Source organism: Gymnoscopelus microlampas, assembly GCF_963454915.1.
Source record: "Gymnoscopelus microlampas genome assembly, chromosome: 7".
NCBI classification, from domain to species: domain Eukaryota; kingdom Metazoa; phylum Chordata; class Actinopteri; order Myctophiformes; family Myctophidae; genus Gymnoscopelus; species Gymnoscopelus microlampas.
This window is the reverse complement of record NC_139944.1, coordinates 41,934,253-41,952,012: the sequence shown is the minus strand read 5'-3', so window position 1 is coordinate 41,952,012 and position 17,760 is coordinate 41,934,253. Positions and strand designations below refer to the sequence as shown.

At 40.9% G+C, this 17,760-nt stretch overlaps 1 protein-coding gene across 1 annotated transcript in view; it reads right to left on the bottom strand.

Annotated features, from left to right (window-relative positions):
• Positions 1-5,853: 5,853 nt before the first annotated feature.
• Positions 5,854-17,760, bottom strand: part of dennd6a (DENN/MADD domain containing 6A) — a 252,356-nt gene continuing 240,449 nt past the window's right edge. The window contains exon 20 of the transcript XR_014601198.1: positions 5,854-5,900. The gene's annotated coding sequence lies outside the window, so the exon portion shown is untranslated. The remainder of the gene's footprint in view (positions 5,901-17,760) is intronic.

Sequence of the window (17,760 nt, the reverse complement as noted above, 5' to 3'; positions counted from 1 at the left end):
GGGATTGATAGCCCAGTAGTGCTACTCTGAATGAGAGCCATTGAAATGGTGTTTTCTCTACTTAAGAGTTTTAACTTTACTTCAGTTCTATAAGCTGTAGTTTCAAAACTATTCACTCAATCTTATTTATTAACCAATATATCATTATTTTGCTATGATTCCCTGCTTTCATAAATGAAAAAGAAAAAATTCTAGATGACCGTCTCCCAGTCAAATTTGGTCACACACACATAAAAAAAAAAAAAAAAAAAAAAATATATACACACACACACACACACACACACACACACACACACACACACACACACACACACACACACACACACACACACACACACACACACACACACACACACACACACACACACACACACACACACACACATACATATACATATATACATACATACATACATATATATATGTACACACATACACACACACACATATATATATTTGTTTATTTGGGGTCACAATACGCCTAATCCACAATTAGATTTTAAGCTCACGATTCGATATTCAAAATGAGAATCTAGAATAATACATTTGTTAACATATTAATAATATTGTAAAGTTGCGGGGCAGCTGGAAAGACGAGGCGAGGAGACGATGTGCAAGTTGCCAGCCCAGATTTATTCCCTTGCCGCGGCACAAAGCTAACCCGAGGTTGAGGGTCACTGAACATAAAACAATAAAGAGGGTGGCTAGCCCAAGGCTAGTAATAATGAGGACGTGTGCCGTCTCTCAGTTCACTCAGTCCCGCTTACAGCACCCCAGAACAGCCCAACTTAACTCTTTTCCCTCCCCGGCACACATGTCGCCAAAACCCAAATCAGTGACACCTCCCTCGATGGAGGGAGGTGTGTAATAGTACCCCCAGCGTTACAATATAAACTTTGGGTTTTATCAACTGTCCTTTTCTGATTATTCCTTAAGAAGATTAGTTAACATTCTTTGAAAAGTTAAGTTTTTTTCCCATTCCAAAGTTTGTGGGCCCTGGGTAGACAACCCGGCCTGGCGGAGATTGGCAAAAATCTCTGCTATGAGGAGGAGCATTCTAGTTAAGACAGTCCATTAATTCTACATGGCTCAGCCCTTTAGTAACTCTTGCCTTAATTTCTCATATATCGCAGGGAACACACTTTTGCTGAAATGCGAACTGCTGCCATGGCCCTTTGTAACATTCTAGATACACTGTTTGAATATTCAAATCCAGCGTTCTCCATCACTGAAAAGGTTTGCATGTCACGAGACTGCGCTCGTTTCGTTATTTCTTGAGTAAGATCCGCGGGTCGAATTATGTGATAGTATGGGAAGAAACACGCGGTTTCTCTCTCTGTCAACCCGGCTGTGAGGCTTCCCTTTGCCCCGTCGGAAGGAGGAATGTACAGAAAAAACAGCGAACGCATGGCTTCCCTTGAACCAGCGTTGCAAGATATTGTGAGAGAAACAAGCAACCAAAACGAATAAACAAAACGTTAAAAAAAAAAAAAAAAAAAAAACAGGTCTATAAAGAGAAGTCCAAAATAAGCGAGCCCAAAGTAGCTTATAATAAGCAGACTTGGCAACACTGCCTTGGACGCGGGACAGTGAGAATCGCGATACGGCTTTCAATTTCGGTACGTATCGTGACACCCTTAGAAAATATATACACACACACACCCTTAAAAAATACACACACACACACACACACACACACACACACACACACACACACACACACACACACACACACACACACACACACACACACACACACACACACACACACACACACACACACACACACTCCTCAGGTAGTCACAAAAATCTCACCTGCACATTGTAGCTTCACCAGATAGTGAGTCATTAGAGGTGGATGTTCTGGGAGGGTGTTATACTGTAAGCGAGAACCTCAGTCTTCTGGTGTCTGGGAGGTTATACTGTAGGCGAAAACCTCAGTCTCCTGGTGTCTGGGAGGGTGTTATACTGTAGGTGAGTTATACTGTAGGTGACAGCCTCAGTCTTCTAGGCATTTATGGCACAAGGACAACCTCGGCACAGTCCGTCTCCACTCTGAGAAAGAAAGAAAGAAAGAAAGAAACAAATAGGTTTTAGGGGGGGTCCTCAGAGTTACTACAGGGGGTCCGCCAAATCTTTGTGATAGGATTTTTTTTTTACATTAACCACTTCAACCCTATTCTGAGGGGAACATTAGCCGAAAATAGACGATCTACAAGCTCACAACGAGGCGTTGTGAGCTTGTAGACCGGCTATTTTCGGCAAAGGAAGAGGGGAAAAGAGCAGACTAAGTACAGAGTGAAAGTTTACTTAGTGTTGATGGTTTAAGTTGTTAAATGTCTGAAAATACACATTAACATGAAACATCTATGAAAAGCTTTAATCTGCAACAAAAGTTTATGCTATATATAGAGGGGGTCCCTGCTCCATCCCTCTCTCTCAGAGAGGGGGTCCTTGGCCTGAAAACGTTGAAGACCCCTGCATTAGAAGATCCAGTGACATTAAAATCCAAAGATAATAGGTGGGTTTTCACCCATTAAGACCGGGAAAGCATCTGTGTCATTTTAGATTTCTTTGGCTATTCAAAAATAGCAGATATACAAGCTCATAGTGCGGCCACCCCTGGTCTTTTTGCTAGTCTTTGCCAACGCTCAGTAACGACTGAGCGGCAAGACCTCAGAGCCCTGGCTAAGGGTGTAATGGTTCCAGGAGCTCAGCGAGGTACAGCGGAGCTATTACTACTAACCTGTTTAAAGATTTAAAAGCAAATAAAAAGGACCTTAAAATCAATTCTAAAATTGACAGGGAGCCAGTGAAGTGAGGCAATACGTATACTGTATCCTGTCACAACTTGGTTCTCAGCCCAGGTTGCACAAACTGGCCTCACCCAGTATCACTCTTGGGGCCTGTCCTTTCCAGCTAAACCCTCAGTCAGCTACCTTGGTTGTCAGCTAGATCGCAGGCTGGGTGGTGAAACAATGGCTCTTAAGACCATCAGTAAGGTGAATGGCAAAACCAAATTCTTAGCCAGGGAAGCGCAGTTTCTGGACTCGACCAGTCTTCGCATATTAGCAAACTCACTGGTTTTATGTTGTTTCGACTATGCTATTGGCTCATGGTACAGTGGCCTAACCAAAGCCCTAAAAGAAAAGTTGCAGGTTTCTCAAAATAGGTTGGTCAGGCTTGTCTTGGGGCTGTCTGCAAGGGACCATGTTGGAAAACATAATTTCCACCAACATAATTTCCACCAGTTGGGTTGGCTCCCTCTGGCAGCCAGGTCAGTTCAACTACAGCTGAACCTGGTGCATAACATCTACATAAACAGCGCCCCTGTGTACCTATGTAAGCTCTTTCAGAAGCGTAGCGAAGCCCATTCCAACCTAACCAAAGCCAGCATAGCAGACCTGACCATGCCCACGTTCACCACTGAAATGGGAAAACGCTCATTTAGATTTGGAGGAGCAGTCAACTGGAACCCTCTACCCCTGACTATAAAGAGCACCAGCAGCCATCTCCTTTTTAAGATAAGGGTCAAAGCATGGCTTTTAGAAAATGTTGCCGAATAGTAGGGTCACCTATGTGTTAGCAATGCGATTATATGTATTTATGCTGTAGGTAGTGTAGCTTTTGATTGTTTTATTTATTACTGTACTGTCTAACTGTATGTATTCTGTTGCAGTGCTGTCTGTTTGTCTCAGACCAAGGACCACAATGAAAATACTTTTATGCGTCTGTATCCTTGACGTTTCTACGATGAACATGATGTAACATGTGTTTTTCCTGTATAACGTCTAATAAAATAAAATAAAATCAAGGGATGGGGCGATAATCGTTATCATTAAAAACGCACACAATAATCGTAGAGATTTTAATTTATTGTGAAATTGTCCTCCGTCATACACAAGGATGAATTAGCTTTTGTTGAGCGTCAAATCCAGTACCACTTAAACCCTCTGTACTTGATAACACAGACCTGTAAAGACTGCATTTTATTTGGTATGCTCTTCTTTCACTCTACACAAATCGAGTCGCCAAAAATGGCCAATCTACAAGGTCACAACACGCTGCGTGCATTGGGAGCTTGTACTTAGTTTACACCACTGCACACTTTGTCCTTCAACGGTCAAGTGACAGGGGTTTGCACAATCATGTTTCTTCCAGCTCAGGAACGTTGCTAAAATCAAGTCAAATTTGCATTCATGCCTTCATGTCATCACACTTAATACTGCAATTAGTCCATGAGACAAGATTTCATTATCGAAAGAGTGGGCAAAACCATACCTATATAAATTGGTTATAGGGTCAATATAAGTAAATACATATATGATAACCTTTCCACAGGAGCAGCTTTTTCATATTTATCACACATTTTGTTATTTTCCCCATACGTACATGACAGGTGAAAAAATGTCAAAATTTAAAACATAGTTATCATAATGAAACTTCCCCAGTTGATTACTTACATGAAGACAATGATTTATCATATTACAAGTTATGCATTAGGAAAATATGCCCGAATTTGCATAACTTTCCAGAATCAACATTGGAACATTGGACAAAGCCAGAGTCAACATTCTTATTTAATTTTGTTAAGATGTTGGAGTCAAAGGTTTTTTTAACGAGGGAATATTCAATATCTGGCTACATTTTGGGGCTCTGGGTCATGGACTAAATGCCCAATTTGCATATTTAAATATACAAATTCAGAAAACTTGTAGTACAATAAATCATTGTCTTCATGTAAGTAATCAACTGGGGAAGTTTCATTATTATAACTATTTTTTAAATGTTGTAATTTTTTCACCTGTCATGGACGGATGGGGAAAATAACAAAATGTGTGATAAATATGAAAAAGCTGCTCCTGTGGAAAGGTTATCATATATTTATTTACTTGTATTGACCCTATAAACAATTTAATATAGGTATGGTTTTGCCCACTCTTTCGATAATCATTGCTCAATTTTGGGGCTCTGGCTCATGGACTAAATGTACAAGTTACAAGTAAATGTCATTTCCAAACTTAGGACCAAGTTCTGCGAGACTGGTGAAGTCAACAAGGAAGACAACAACCAAAGACCCCTTAATTGCTTCACTGAGGAACCATAGATTTACAGGCAAGATTTGCACAACGGTACCAAAGACAGATGTCAAAGTTGCAGGACCCATGCTCAGGTGCCAGTCTCTCACACACACACACACACACACACACACACACACACACACACACACACACACACACACACACACACACACACACACACACACACACACACACACACACACACACACACACACACACACACACACACACACACACACACACACACACACACACACACACACACACGTGCCTATCACAGACCTGTGCCTGGCACACACCTGCCTGCAAATGATACCAGGGCTGACACCAAATAATGCGTAATCTGCATAACGGAACACCAGTATCACTTGCCCTTACACACAGCACATCTAACCAATTGACCTGAGGTTCCGATTCTGCCAAATGTCAAAGGTTCTCTGAAAAACGTATGTTTCTATATCAGTGGTTTTCAAACCTTTTCATGTGAAGGACCCCCAAAATGACATGAATTTGGCCGCGGACCCCCCCCCCCCCCCCCCACACACACACACACACCTCAAAATATTTTGTTCCAGGGACCCCCCAGAAGCAAAGATTTGAGTTAATGTTTGCTTTAAAAGAAAAATATATACATACATATACATACATACATATTCACGATTTTTCTAAAATAGCAGATCTACAAGCTCATAGCGCGGCACTCGGTGCCACGCTATGAGCTTGTATATCTGCTATTTTTGAAAAGTTATGCTTTTTAAGCTCAAATGAAAAAGTGACACAGATGCGTTCCAGGTCTTAATGGGTTCAAAACATCAGAAGCTGTACAAAGTGCCGTACAAGGTTTAGGCAAACAGCATCAACAGGCATCCATCGGTGCACACATGTGTGCATATTTATAAACCCATTAGAGCAGAGGTCTTCAACAGGGGGTCCGGGACCCCTAGGGGGTCCTCAGAGTTACTACAGGGGGTCCGCCAAATCTTTGTGTGATAGGATTTTTTTTTTTTTTTTGTACATTAACCACTTGAATATTATATCGCTATTCTGAGGGGAACATTAGCCGAAAATAGCCGATCTACAAGCTTTGTGAGCTTGTAGATATTTTCGGCAAAGAGAGGGGGAAAAGAGCACACTAAGTACAGAGTGAAAGTTTACTTAGTGTTGATGGTTTAAGTGGTTAAATGTCTGAAAATACACATTAACATGAAACCAATGAAAAGCAACACAAGTTTATGCAATATAAGGATGAATTAGCTTTTGTTGAGCGTCAAATCCAGTACCACTGGACTTGTACTTTACTTGAGTATTTTCAATACTCCACTACATCTCATATGCAAATATTGTACTTTTACTCCACAATTCCTACAATTATTTGAAAACATTAGTATAACTTTACTTTAGCTTTCATTTTGATTATTATTATTATTGCAAAACATACATCCACTTCAGCCCTATATACATTTCGGCCATTTGAAAATAGCCCATCTACAAGCTCACAATGTGTCACATCATTACGAATTGTGAGCTTGTAGATCTGCTATTTTCATATGTTATACATTTGAGAACTTGAAATGGGACATTGTGCACAATGAGTACAATACTTTTGTACTTTTTGCATAAGTACATTTTGAATTCTGGACTTTTACTTATAACAGAATAAGTCTCAATACCACAATGTAGAAATACAAGTAAAAGTACTGTATTAAAACATGCTTGAATCAAAGTACAAAAGTATAAGCATCAAAAATATACTCAAAGTACCAAAGTAAAAGTACTCATTCTGCAGAAATGTCTCTTAAAGTTTTCAAAATGTATTCAAATATTTTGAAAATATCAAGAATGCAAGCTCACACCAAAGCAACACGTTGTGAGCTTGTAGATCTGCTATTTTTACTATCTCACACACACACACACACACACACACACACACACACACACACACACACACACACACACACACACACACTAATGTTTAGGGCTGAAGTGGTTAGTCCATGTTTTGTAATAATCAAAAGCTACAAAATAACTACTAACTCAAGTTTTCATATCATTGTAGTGTAGTAAAAGTACAATATTTATCTCTGAGATATAGTGGAGTAGAAGTAAATGTATTGAAAATTGGATCTCCAGTTAAGTAAAAGTTTCTCAAAATTGTACTCAAGTACAGTACTTGAGTACATGTATAGTTACTTTACACCGTACTAGGCCTGCAAAGCTGGTGTCAGCATCACGACCGTCATGGATTAACTTCAACCTTGTGTTTGCACCTTCCCCATTTACGGCCTGTACATCTACATAAACATTCAAATTTCAAATATAAAGTGCTTACTTCATGGCCACGGATGTTATAATTATGTACGAGTCCTCCAACGTACCTGCATCTTCCGTATTGTTCATTAAAAAGCATTTTAATCCGATCGGTGGCCATTTTCCTCATAAAGTTATAATGTAGCATAGTGCAATACACCTCCCAGCCGATAGGGTAGCGCAGTTTAAAGCATATGGTGAATAGACGGAGAAAATGGCCACCAATCAGATTAAAATGCTTTTTATTGAAAAATACGGAAGATATAGGTACTTCTGAGGGCCCGTACACTAGAATAACATCCGTGGCCATGAAGTAAGCACTTTATATTTGAAATATAATCGTTAATGTAGATGTACGGACCGTAAATGGAGAAATTGCAAACACCAGGTTGAAGTTAATCCATGACTGACAGTCAGTCATGTTTCAGGACTTAAACAAAGACGGTTCATAATCACTTCACACAGCAATGCTTCATCCTCACTAGTTGTTGCTTTTTTACCAAGTCAAATAACAGTGAAATTACACGCAATTCCATCAATTCCTTAATGCTAAGCAGTTAATTAGCTAAGCTAAGTAGCTAACACACATCTGCAGAACACTTACCTGTTTTGTGGTCTGGATGGAGATGTTTTCACAGTCTGGTCACAGTGTGTTTTAACAGCTTTTTTCACCAACCTGTTAAACACTGATAACTCTACTCGACGTCCCTGTGGAGTAACGTTACTTTAGGAGTTGTTTATTTCACTATAAGAGTCTTTTTCCTTGCAAACTGAGTGGGTCCTTTTAACTCTATGAGTGGGTCACAAACATTTGTGATAGCTGGAAGGTGTGAGGGGGAGGGGCTGACACTTAAAGGACTCTAATAGCCCCGCCCCTCCCTGCTTCCTAGAGCAGTGGTTCTCAACCTGTGGGTCTGGACCCCACATGATTTTTTTTCACATGATTTTTTTTGAGGGGGGGGGGGTTCCCTGACAGTGAAGTGACAAATAAAGGACTTTTAAGACCTTTTTAATACCAAAAACACAAGTACTACATCAAAAGTAATCAACAAACCCAACATCAACAAAATACTATAAAAACTGGTCAAACATTGGCCAAATTGTCAAATAATATAAAATAGCCCAAAAAAATAGCCAATCTGAGGCGTTGTGAGGCGTTGTGAGCTTTTACATCTGTTATTTTCACAATATTTATCTGTGGAGTCAAACTAAATGTAACGCCTCAACTCCTACTTTCCAAGTTCTTGTCAGGGTGGGGGGTCCCCAGTTCAAATATGATTATTTTGGGGGGTCCCCAGTTCAAATATGATTATTTTGGGGGGTCCCCAGTTCAAATATGATTATTTTGGAAAGTCACGGCCTGAAAAAGTTGAGAACCACTGTCCAAGGGCAGGGTTTCTCAAAGTAGGTGCCCCGGCCCCCGTTGCACCCTAGGGTGCCGTGACACAAGTCCAGGGCCCAGGGTGGGCGCAGAAAACGTTGATAATATTTGCAAATCATCAATATATCACTTCAGTTTAACCACTTCACCTCACTGCGTTCTTTTTCCATCTACTGTACACCAAATCTCTTTGCCAAAAATAGCCGATCTACAAGCTCACAACACGTGATGTTCCCCCCACACAGTGGTGGAAAAAGTACTCAAATGTTTTACTTAAGTAAAAGTATCAATACTGCAATCTAGAAGTACTCTGTTACAAGTAAAAGTCCGGAATTCAAAATGTTACTTGAGTAAAAGTACAAAAGTATTGGCATCAAAATATACTTGAAGTACCAAAAGTAAAAGTACTCGAATGTTTGAAAATAGCAGACGCGTTGTGAGCTTGTAGATCGGCTATTTTCAAATAGCCTATGTATAAAATAGAGCTAAAGTGGTTCATGTATGTTTCATATTATCATAATCTATGTCTGAAAAGTAACTAGTAACTAAAGTTTTCAAATAATTGTTGTGGAGTAAAAGTACAATATTTGCCTCTGAGATGTAGTGGAGTAGAAGTAAAAGTACTGAAAATTGGAAATACTCCAGTGAAGTAAAAATTCCTCAAAAGTGTACTTAAGTACAGTACTTGAGTAAATGTACTTAGTTACTTTACACCACTGCCCCCACAATAGGGATGCTGGGGTTCAGGTGGTTAAACGACGAGTATAAAGTCCTTTTCAATCTGTCCTAATTTAAAGGAAACTGATATTCTGATATGAAGTTTTCCCCGTGACATGCTGTATCTTTGGGGGAAGGACTGTAAGAATGTAAGGCGCTTTAAAGTAACATTGTCATTCAGGTGGTGCCGTGGATGGAAAAGTTATTTACAGGATGCAAACAGAGCTACAGTATAACTACAGTACAGTGGTGGAAAAAGTACTCAAATGTTTTAATTAAGTAAAGGTATCAATACTGCAATGTAGAAGTAGCCTACTCTGTTACAAGTAAAAGTCAGGAATTCAAAATTTTACTTGAGTAAAAGTACAAAAGTATTGGCATCAAAATTACTACTCAAAATTACTACTCAAAGTACTCAAATGTTTGAAAATAGCAGATCTACAAGCTCACAACGTGTCGCACCGCAACGCGTTGTGAGCGTGTAGATCGGCTATTTTCAAATAGCCTAGGTATAAAGTGGTTCATGTATGTTTTATAATGTAATAATTTATATCTGTGTTACGTCCCAGATGGTGGTCCAGGAGGAAGGGACGGTAACATATACCCAGATTATATACTTGAGACAGACATCGGATGAGGTTAAAGTAAAGTTGTTTATTAACCAACTGAAGTGAACAGAAATAAATGCCAAGTAACAAATACAGGGAGGGTCAGGTGGTGCCAAAGGAAAGAATGTAGTAAACTCAAGAGAAACAAAAATCCTTCCTACTCCAACAATAAACGGAAAATACAATGGGTGGCACTCACCTCTAGACTAGTGGGATTAAACACGGGAATTACCTACATGCAATATGTACAGGGTACCCCAGTGCTAAACTACCCCCCCCCCTGTACTAAACATTTGGCAAAAAGGTCAACAAGTCTTTAAGAGACTGGAGGTGAATTAGTTAGGACATGTGCATGGAGCAAACAAATGATCTGGTGGAAGCATGATGGGGAAAGAGAAAGATGGCCACCGTCACAGGTGCTTTATATCTGATGACGATGGAGGTGATTGGTGGAGTGATGAGGGGAAGGACCAACCGGTGGTGAGAGGCGGAGTTGAGTTGAGTGAATGGGCTGGACCTGAGAGTGAGTGAACAGAGAAGCAGGCAGAGTGTAGCAGGGAGAAAAACAGCATACACAGTCTCCCCATCAGTCTCCCCTTAACCATACCCGTAACAATCTGCAAAGTGACTAGTAACTTCAAATAATTGTACTGGAGTAAAAGTACAATATTTGCCTCTGAGATGTAGTGAAGTAGAAGTAAAAGTATAGACAACTGGAAATACTTCGGTAAAATAAAAGTACCTCAACATTTTACTTAATTACAGTACTTGAGTAAATGTACTTAGTCACTTTACACCACTGCAAACCAGGAAGTACAAAAATAAGCTTTGGAAAATGCTAATCACCACACAGGAAGTACAGGATGCACAGGAAGTCACCATCAAGTCAAGTAATCTTTATGTACAGTATATAGCATACTTGAGCATAAAGAAACGATAGGAGTTGACCCAAAGTTCTTTCCAATTGAGGATGGCCAAATGAAACACACGATAACCATAATAAATTGTAAAATCCACAAAAGCAAGACTAAAATGTAAAACACATACCAGTAAATCACAAGACTATTAAGAGTAACTAAACAAAACAAACAACTGATTAAAACGCTGTAAGGTATTACAAATAAATTAAATTAAATACATTCTGTGGACTCGAGAAAACATCAAAGGTGGGGCAACCTCAAACTAAGCTAAAACCACGAGAAAAGGGTGGGTCTTTAGATGTGATTTAAAATCGTCAACGGGGCAGAACTTAACAGTGGTACAGAATGTTATGTTTCTCAAAACAGATTCTCAATCATAGAGCCATGGAGAAGCATGCATAAAGAGAATTAAAGAGTCCCTAAAACTGGGGGATGCCACATGGCAGAGTATGACAAGGTCCCTGATGTCAAAGTTTCAATCTTTAAATAAAGGCCTAATAAAGAACACATTTGTTCTAACGAAACCCTTACAGTAGACAGGGCCGTGTTTATGCACAGGCAATGTAGGCACATGCCTATGTCTTGTCGGGGGGGGGGCCGAAAAATGCCCACCCCAAAAAAAAAAAAAAAAAATTAAAAGTTTTTATTTTTTATTTTTTTTTATTAAACAACATAAGCCTAACCTAACCCTAACCCTAACCCTAAAACCGAAATAAAGTAACAAAGAAACGCCCAAAAACGGCCACAATCCGCGAAATAACCGCAAAATTTCGCGCGCGCGCGCGCGCATGGGTCGCGCACATGCACGCGCGCTGCGCGCGCGTGCATGTGCGCTGGGGGGGGGGGGGCCGAAAACTGTCCGTTGCCTAGTGCGCATTTTGACATTAACACGGCCCTGACAGTAGACTAGTAGCCTTACATCACATCGTCTAGTTAGTAGTTGCGGGGTTGTAATGTGACGGTCAAGTAAGTGGAAATAACATCTTATTAGGCTTTGTTAGGTCTTATTAGGCATTGTTAGCCTCTAGGAATTATGTTCCATAATTAGCGTATAACTGTGTTTGTTTGTTTCTGTCTAATAGCAGACAACACCATTTCTAATAACGCCTTTTGTTACGTTTCATTTCTAATTAGAACATAATTAAGGGATAATAGTGGAAAATAAGGGTATAACAACGTTTGTTTCTTTCTAATAAAAAAACATTATTGCTAATGAGAAACACATTATTTGTAATAACGGCTTATTATGTCAAATTAGTGTACCGTAAATTGTGCTGCGACCGGAAAGTGTTACTTGTGCCCTGGCAAGAGGAAGCGGGCAGAGCTGGAGCGGTGTGTGTGTGCGTGTGTGTGTGTGTGTGCGTGCGTGCGTGCGTGCGTGCGTGCGTGCGTGCGTGCGTGCGTGCGTGCGTGCGTGCGACACATACGTGCGCATGCGTGCATGTGTATGTGCGTGCGTGTGTGTGCATTTCTGTGTGTTTGTAAGGAAGTGTTCTCCTTTTGGAATATAATGGCTGTGAAATCACATTAACAGCCAAACTGTTGAACATTTCCTCTGTATTTTCCCCTTGCCCTATATTTATAAAGTTAGTCCAGTAAACACTGTGACCCTGTGTTCGGTCAATTTCAGTCATGTGCATCTCAAGACTCGATGTCCCAATGTCATACATGGATTTCAGGTGGAACATTCAAAATAGTGCCTTACATTTCTTTGAAGAAAAAAAATCAGTAAAACTCTTAGTAGTGTCTGTCTGTCTGTCTGTCTGTCTGTCTGTCTGTCTGTCTGTCTGTCTGTCTGTCTGTCTGTCTGTCTGTCTGTCTGTCTGACTATCTGTCTGTCTGTCTCTCTTTCGCTCTCTCTCACTCACACACACACACACACACACACACACACACACACACACACACACACACACACACACACACACACACACACACACACACACACACACACACACACACACACACACACACACACACACACACACACACACACACACACACACACACACACACACACCTGCTCTACATTTCTCATATGATTTACTATTGTCTGTATTTGTGCTGTTTAGGTTAGTATAGTATCTTTGATGTGGTGATAAGACTTGTACTTCATCTTCTTTGCTTTCATCCTATTTTGAGCAGTGCCTGTAAAATGTATTTGAGCTAATTTACAGCTATAAGTAAACAGTAAATTATTATTTTCTATTTGATATCTGGTCTTCCAGAAAGCACTGTAAGGCTAAGGTGTGGTAATGAGGACAGCCGAGTCAATGTCCTCAGACTCTGGAAAGACTATGCTGATATATAAGCTGACTTTTCAGTTCAGGTCAGGACCAACTTGTGACTTGCTGGTGAATAAGTTCCACACTCCTCTCAGACGCTATAGCTGAAACGTCATTTAAACTCCTACACACACGCAAATGCTTCTAGGAGATCCTTCCTTGCCCCACAGGGAACAAGGAACAATGTATTCAGTGTAAGCATTCGACGTAAGCATTCAACGATTCTGGATATAGTAGTGAAACCATTGAGGAATTGATACTGAGAAATCCAGAGAAGAAAACCATCTTTCTCTCCATCTCTCACAGAATGACCTATTGGTTCCCAACCATTCAGGATTCAAACCAGCCCACTCCACTGAAATGGTGCTTACAGAAGCGCTCCAGACTACATTTTCAGGGATTTCGTGTTTTCTTCAAAACACACTCCTACAAATTCAGTCCAAAAGTCACACAAATGGGAACATGTTATCTGTGGAGTTAAGTGATCAAGATGTATCAGTCAGATTTCACAGGGTTCATTCCAATTGGCTATGACTGCCTTCCAACCTTGGTAGGCAACCTAGCTTGACGGGGATCTGCCCAAAAGTCTTCCCAAAATATTACCAACATATCATATGAAGCACCCTCAGTGAGCGCATTCTTGATCACTGTTACTCCCCTTTTTGAGAAGGTTATAATAAAGTCCTCCGCCGGCCACTGTTTGGACATTCTGATCACTGCTCCATCCAACTGCTCCCTAGTCTACAAGCAAGCAGAGGCTGAAGAAAGAGCTGGTCATTGAATGGGAGGTTCAAATCTGGTCGGAACATACAGATTCCATGCTACAATCCTGTTTTCACCAGACTGCGAATTGTTTAGGCACACCTCTGTGAATAATGTCAACAAGTTCTCAGACTCAGTTACTGATTTTTATCAGGAAGTGCATTGATGACGTAGATCCAAAAAAAGTTAGTTTGGATTTAGCCTAACCAGAAACCGTGGATCAACAGCGAGGTTTATTATGCGGTTGACTACACATAATGGAAGCTGGAACACCAGTTCGACAACCAAAAGAATCAGATCGCACCAATGTATTGCAGCTGTAGATAGATCTTAATTTCCACTGCCAATGTACAACATGGTGAACTTCAAGTGCTTGAGGCTCACCATTTTAAATATCAAAAGCTGAAAGAATATGCCATTTAGAATATATAAATCAACATTTTCATACATAAATCAATATTACACAACATTCAAAATGCAAGTACAAAGAAGAATGTAAGAAAACTAAATGTGAAGCATAGGCATAAGCCAACATAAAACACATGAAAACTAGTCAACTGGTCTGGTCACATGCACGTTTATGCACAAAAGGGAAATGCCCTTTTGCTCCTGGCACTTGGCCACGAACATAAACAACACTTCAATTACTGACATACACTACTGAGATTTCTGTGTAATGTTTTTATCAGCTTATGTAAATTAGATTGCGGTCTGTGTGCATACTGATGATGAGGTACTGCAAGTAAATGATTTCTAGATACAACAAGGACGACAGCCTATTTTAAACTATCAGCTGATGGTAGTTAGAAGAACTTGAAGTGCAGATTGAACCTGGTGAATATACTAGACACTTTTGAAATGTAAATGTCAGCTTACAGGGGCACTGAGTACCTCTGTGGTTTCCTGGTTCACACACACACACACACACACACACACACACACACACACACACACACACACACACACACAGACATGATTGTTACTGTACAACTCAGCCATCTTCATGCCTTGGTTTGGAAGAAAAATATGTATGTGTAATATCATGCATGCGTCATTGTGTCCAGGCATGTTACCATGCTACGTGCATGATGATGCACATGCATGATGATCATGTGCACTCATAAGCATGCACCACATTATCATAGTACATGTGATCATTTTGTCTTGTGTGTATGCAAGTCATGATGCTTGCAACATGTACAGTAGTAGTATGTCTGAGTGTACTGTAAGGCCTGTTTTATACTAACACATTGAAAAATGGCAGATCTGCAAGCTCACAACACATCGCAGTGCAACACGTTGTGAGCTTGCAGATCTGCTATTTTTGGTGCACAACACCATGCACAACCAAGTATAAATCAGACAAAAGACTGAATCATGCTTTCTGTATGGCTAGCATGCTGTGTTCAGGCCTGTGTGGTGGGGCTTTCTGTGTAAAAACCACAGGGCTGTTTGATGATCACAGCTGGAGACATGGGGACACCTGGAGGGACCCTGTGGTCACCCTGGCCTACATACAGCATTATGAGAGATACTGTGTGTGTGTGTGTGTGTGTGTGTGTGTGTGTGTGTGTGTGCGTGCGTGCGTGCGTGCGTGCGTGCGTGCGTGCGTGCGTGCGTGCGTGCGTGTGTGTGTGTGCGTGCGTGCCTGCGTTTGTGCGTGTGTGTGTGTGTGCGTGCGTGCCTGCGTTTGTGCGTGTGTGTTTGTGTTTGTCTCTGTGTGTATGTGCCTGCCAGACAGTCAAACCAAAATACTTAGAAAGATTAATAGTAGTAGAAAGAATGCTAAACTAAAAAGAAGTATGATTGCAACAAAGTAGGAGTAGGAATGCTACGTTTGGTCATTATATGGTCATCATGACATTTCTCAGTGAAGGCTCCCACATAGTTCAGACGTCAGACATGCTCTGTCAGACGTGGCATTGTTGATATTTTACAATTTCTTCTGGTATATTTTATTCCATGGCTGATTTACCGATGATTGCGAAACTCTGCTCTGCCTGACCTTGTGTGTGTCTGTGCATATCTCCGTGTCTGCAATGACTCAACACTGTATCATCATCAAATCATGACACAAGGTCATGAAACTTCATACAGTATATTACACCCCTAACTCAGTATATGGAAGATATGGTACAATTTGGTGGTCAGTTATTTTACAGAATGTTGGACATAACTTTTAAACTATCGTATCGCAGAAGGATGCAACGCGTTATGAGCTTCAATAGTGGCTATTTTCACTATTTTTAAAAAATAGGGCTGAAGTGATTACTTTAAAAGTTTGGGTTCAAAACTTTAAAAAGAAAATTAGGGTCTCAAGCTGAAAATGTTCAGAAACCACTGGCCTAGACAGCAAAATCCCAATTTATCCCTTTGTAACTCTGTACAAATGTAACCACGGGTTCCATTTGTACACTCCAAGGGTTCAATTCCTTGAGGATTTTACAATGATTGTTTACATTTTAGTTTCAATACTGTGTTCAAGGTTTGAACATTCCAATGCTTGCTCAAAATTCACGCACGCACGCACGCACGCACGCACGCACGCACGCACGCACGCACGCACGCACGCACGCACGCACGCACGGACGCACGGACGCACGCACGCACGTGAAGGACAGGAACAGAAAGAGAGAGAGATTGAGAAAGATGGATTTATCATTGATTTGATCCGTACCCAGGCTTTATTTAATCTGAGTTAAGAGGACAGACAAAAGGACAGAAAGGGTGATAAACTTGTGGTGATTAGAGAGCTGCCACCTAATCCCTAGGGCTGATAAGGCAGCTGACCAGTCTATGTCAGTGAAAGCAATATCTTCCCCAGGATTTACGCTGACCAGTCAGCACAGCAAAAGTGGCAAGGCAGGGTCAGCTGGCAGTGCCTGGCACTGAGGGCAACCCTCTACAGTCTAGAGCTACAGCCATGGAATTTAAGATTAGAGTTTATTAAAGTTGTTTTCCATTGTGAACATTACATTAGGTTGTATACATCACATAGGGAAGTCATAGATACATTTATTCGATTGGATATGAACCAACCTAAGTGGGGGACTGCCGGACTGAGGTTGCTTTTTGTGTAAAAACCACAGGGCTGTTTGATGATCACAGCTGGAGACATGGGGAGACACCTGGAGGGACCCTGTGGTCACCCTGGCCTACATTCAGCGTGTGTGTGTGTGTGTGTGTGTGTGTGTGTGTGTGTGTGTGTGTGTGTGTGTGTGTGTGTGTGTGTGTGTGTGTGTGTGTGTGTGTGTGTGTGTGTGCGTGCGTGCGTGCGTGCGTGCGTGCGTGCGTGCGTGCGTGCGTGCGTGCGTGCGCGCATGTCTGTCTGACTGCCTGCCTGCCTGTTATATGGTCATCATGACATTTCTCAGTGAAGGCTCCCATATAGTTCAGACATCAGACATGCTCTGTCAGACGTGGCATTGTTGACATTTTACAATTTATTCTGCCTGACATTGTGTGTCTCAACACTATATCATCAATTTGGTACGTGGTCAGTTATTTAACAGAATGTTGGACATAACTATTCATCGTAGAAGGACGTGTGCGCGCACACGGACACACACGGACAGAAAGAGAGAGATTGAGAGAGAAAGATGGAATTATAATTGATTTGATCCATGCCCAGCCTTTATTTAATCTGAGTAAGAGGACAGACATGACATAGCATGTGGGCTTTATAAATGTTGAGGGGAA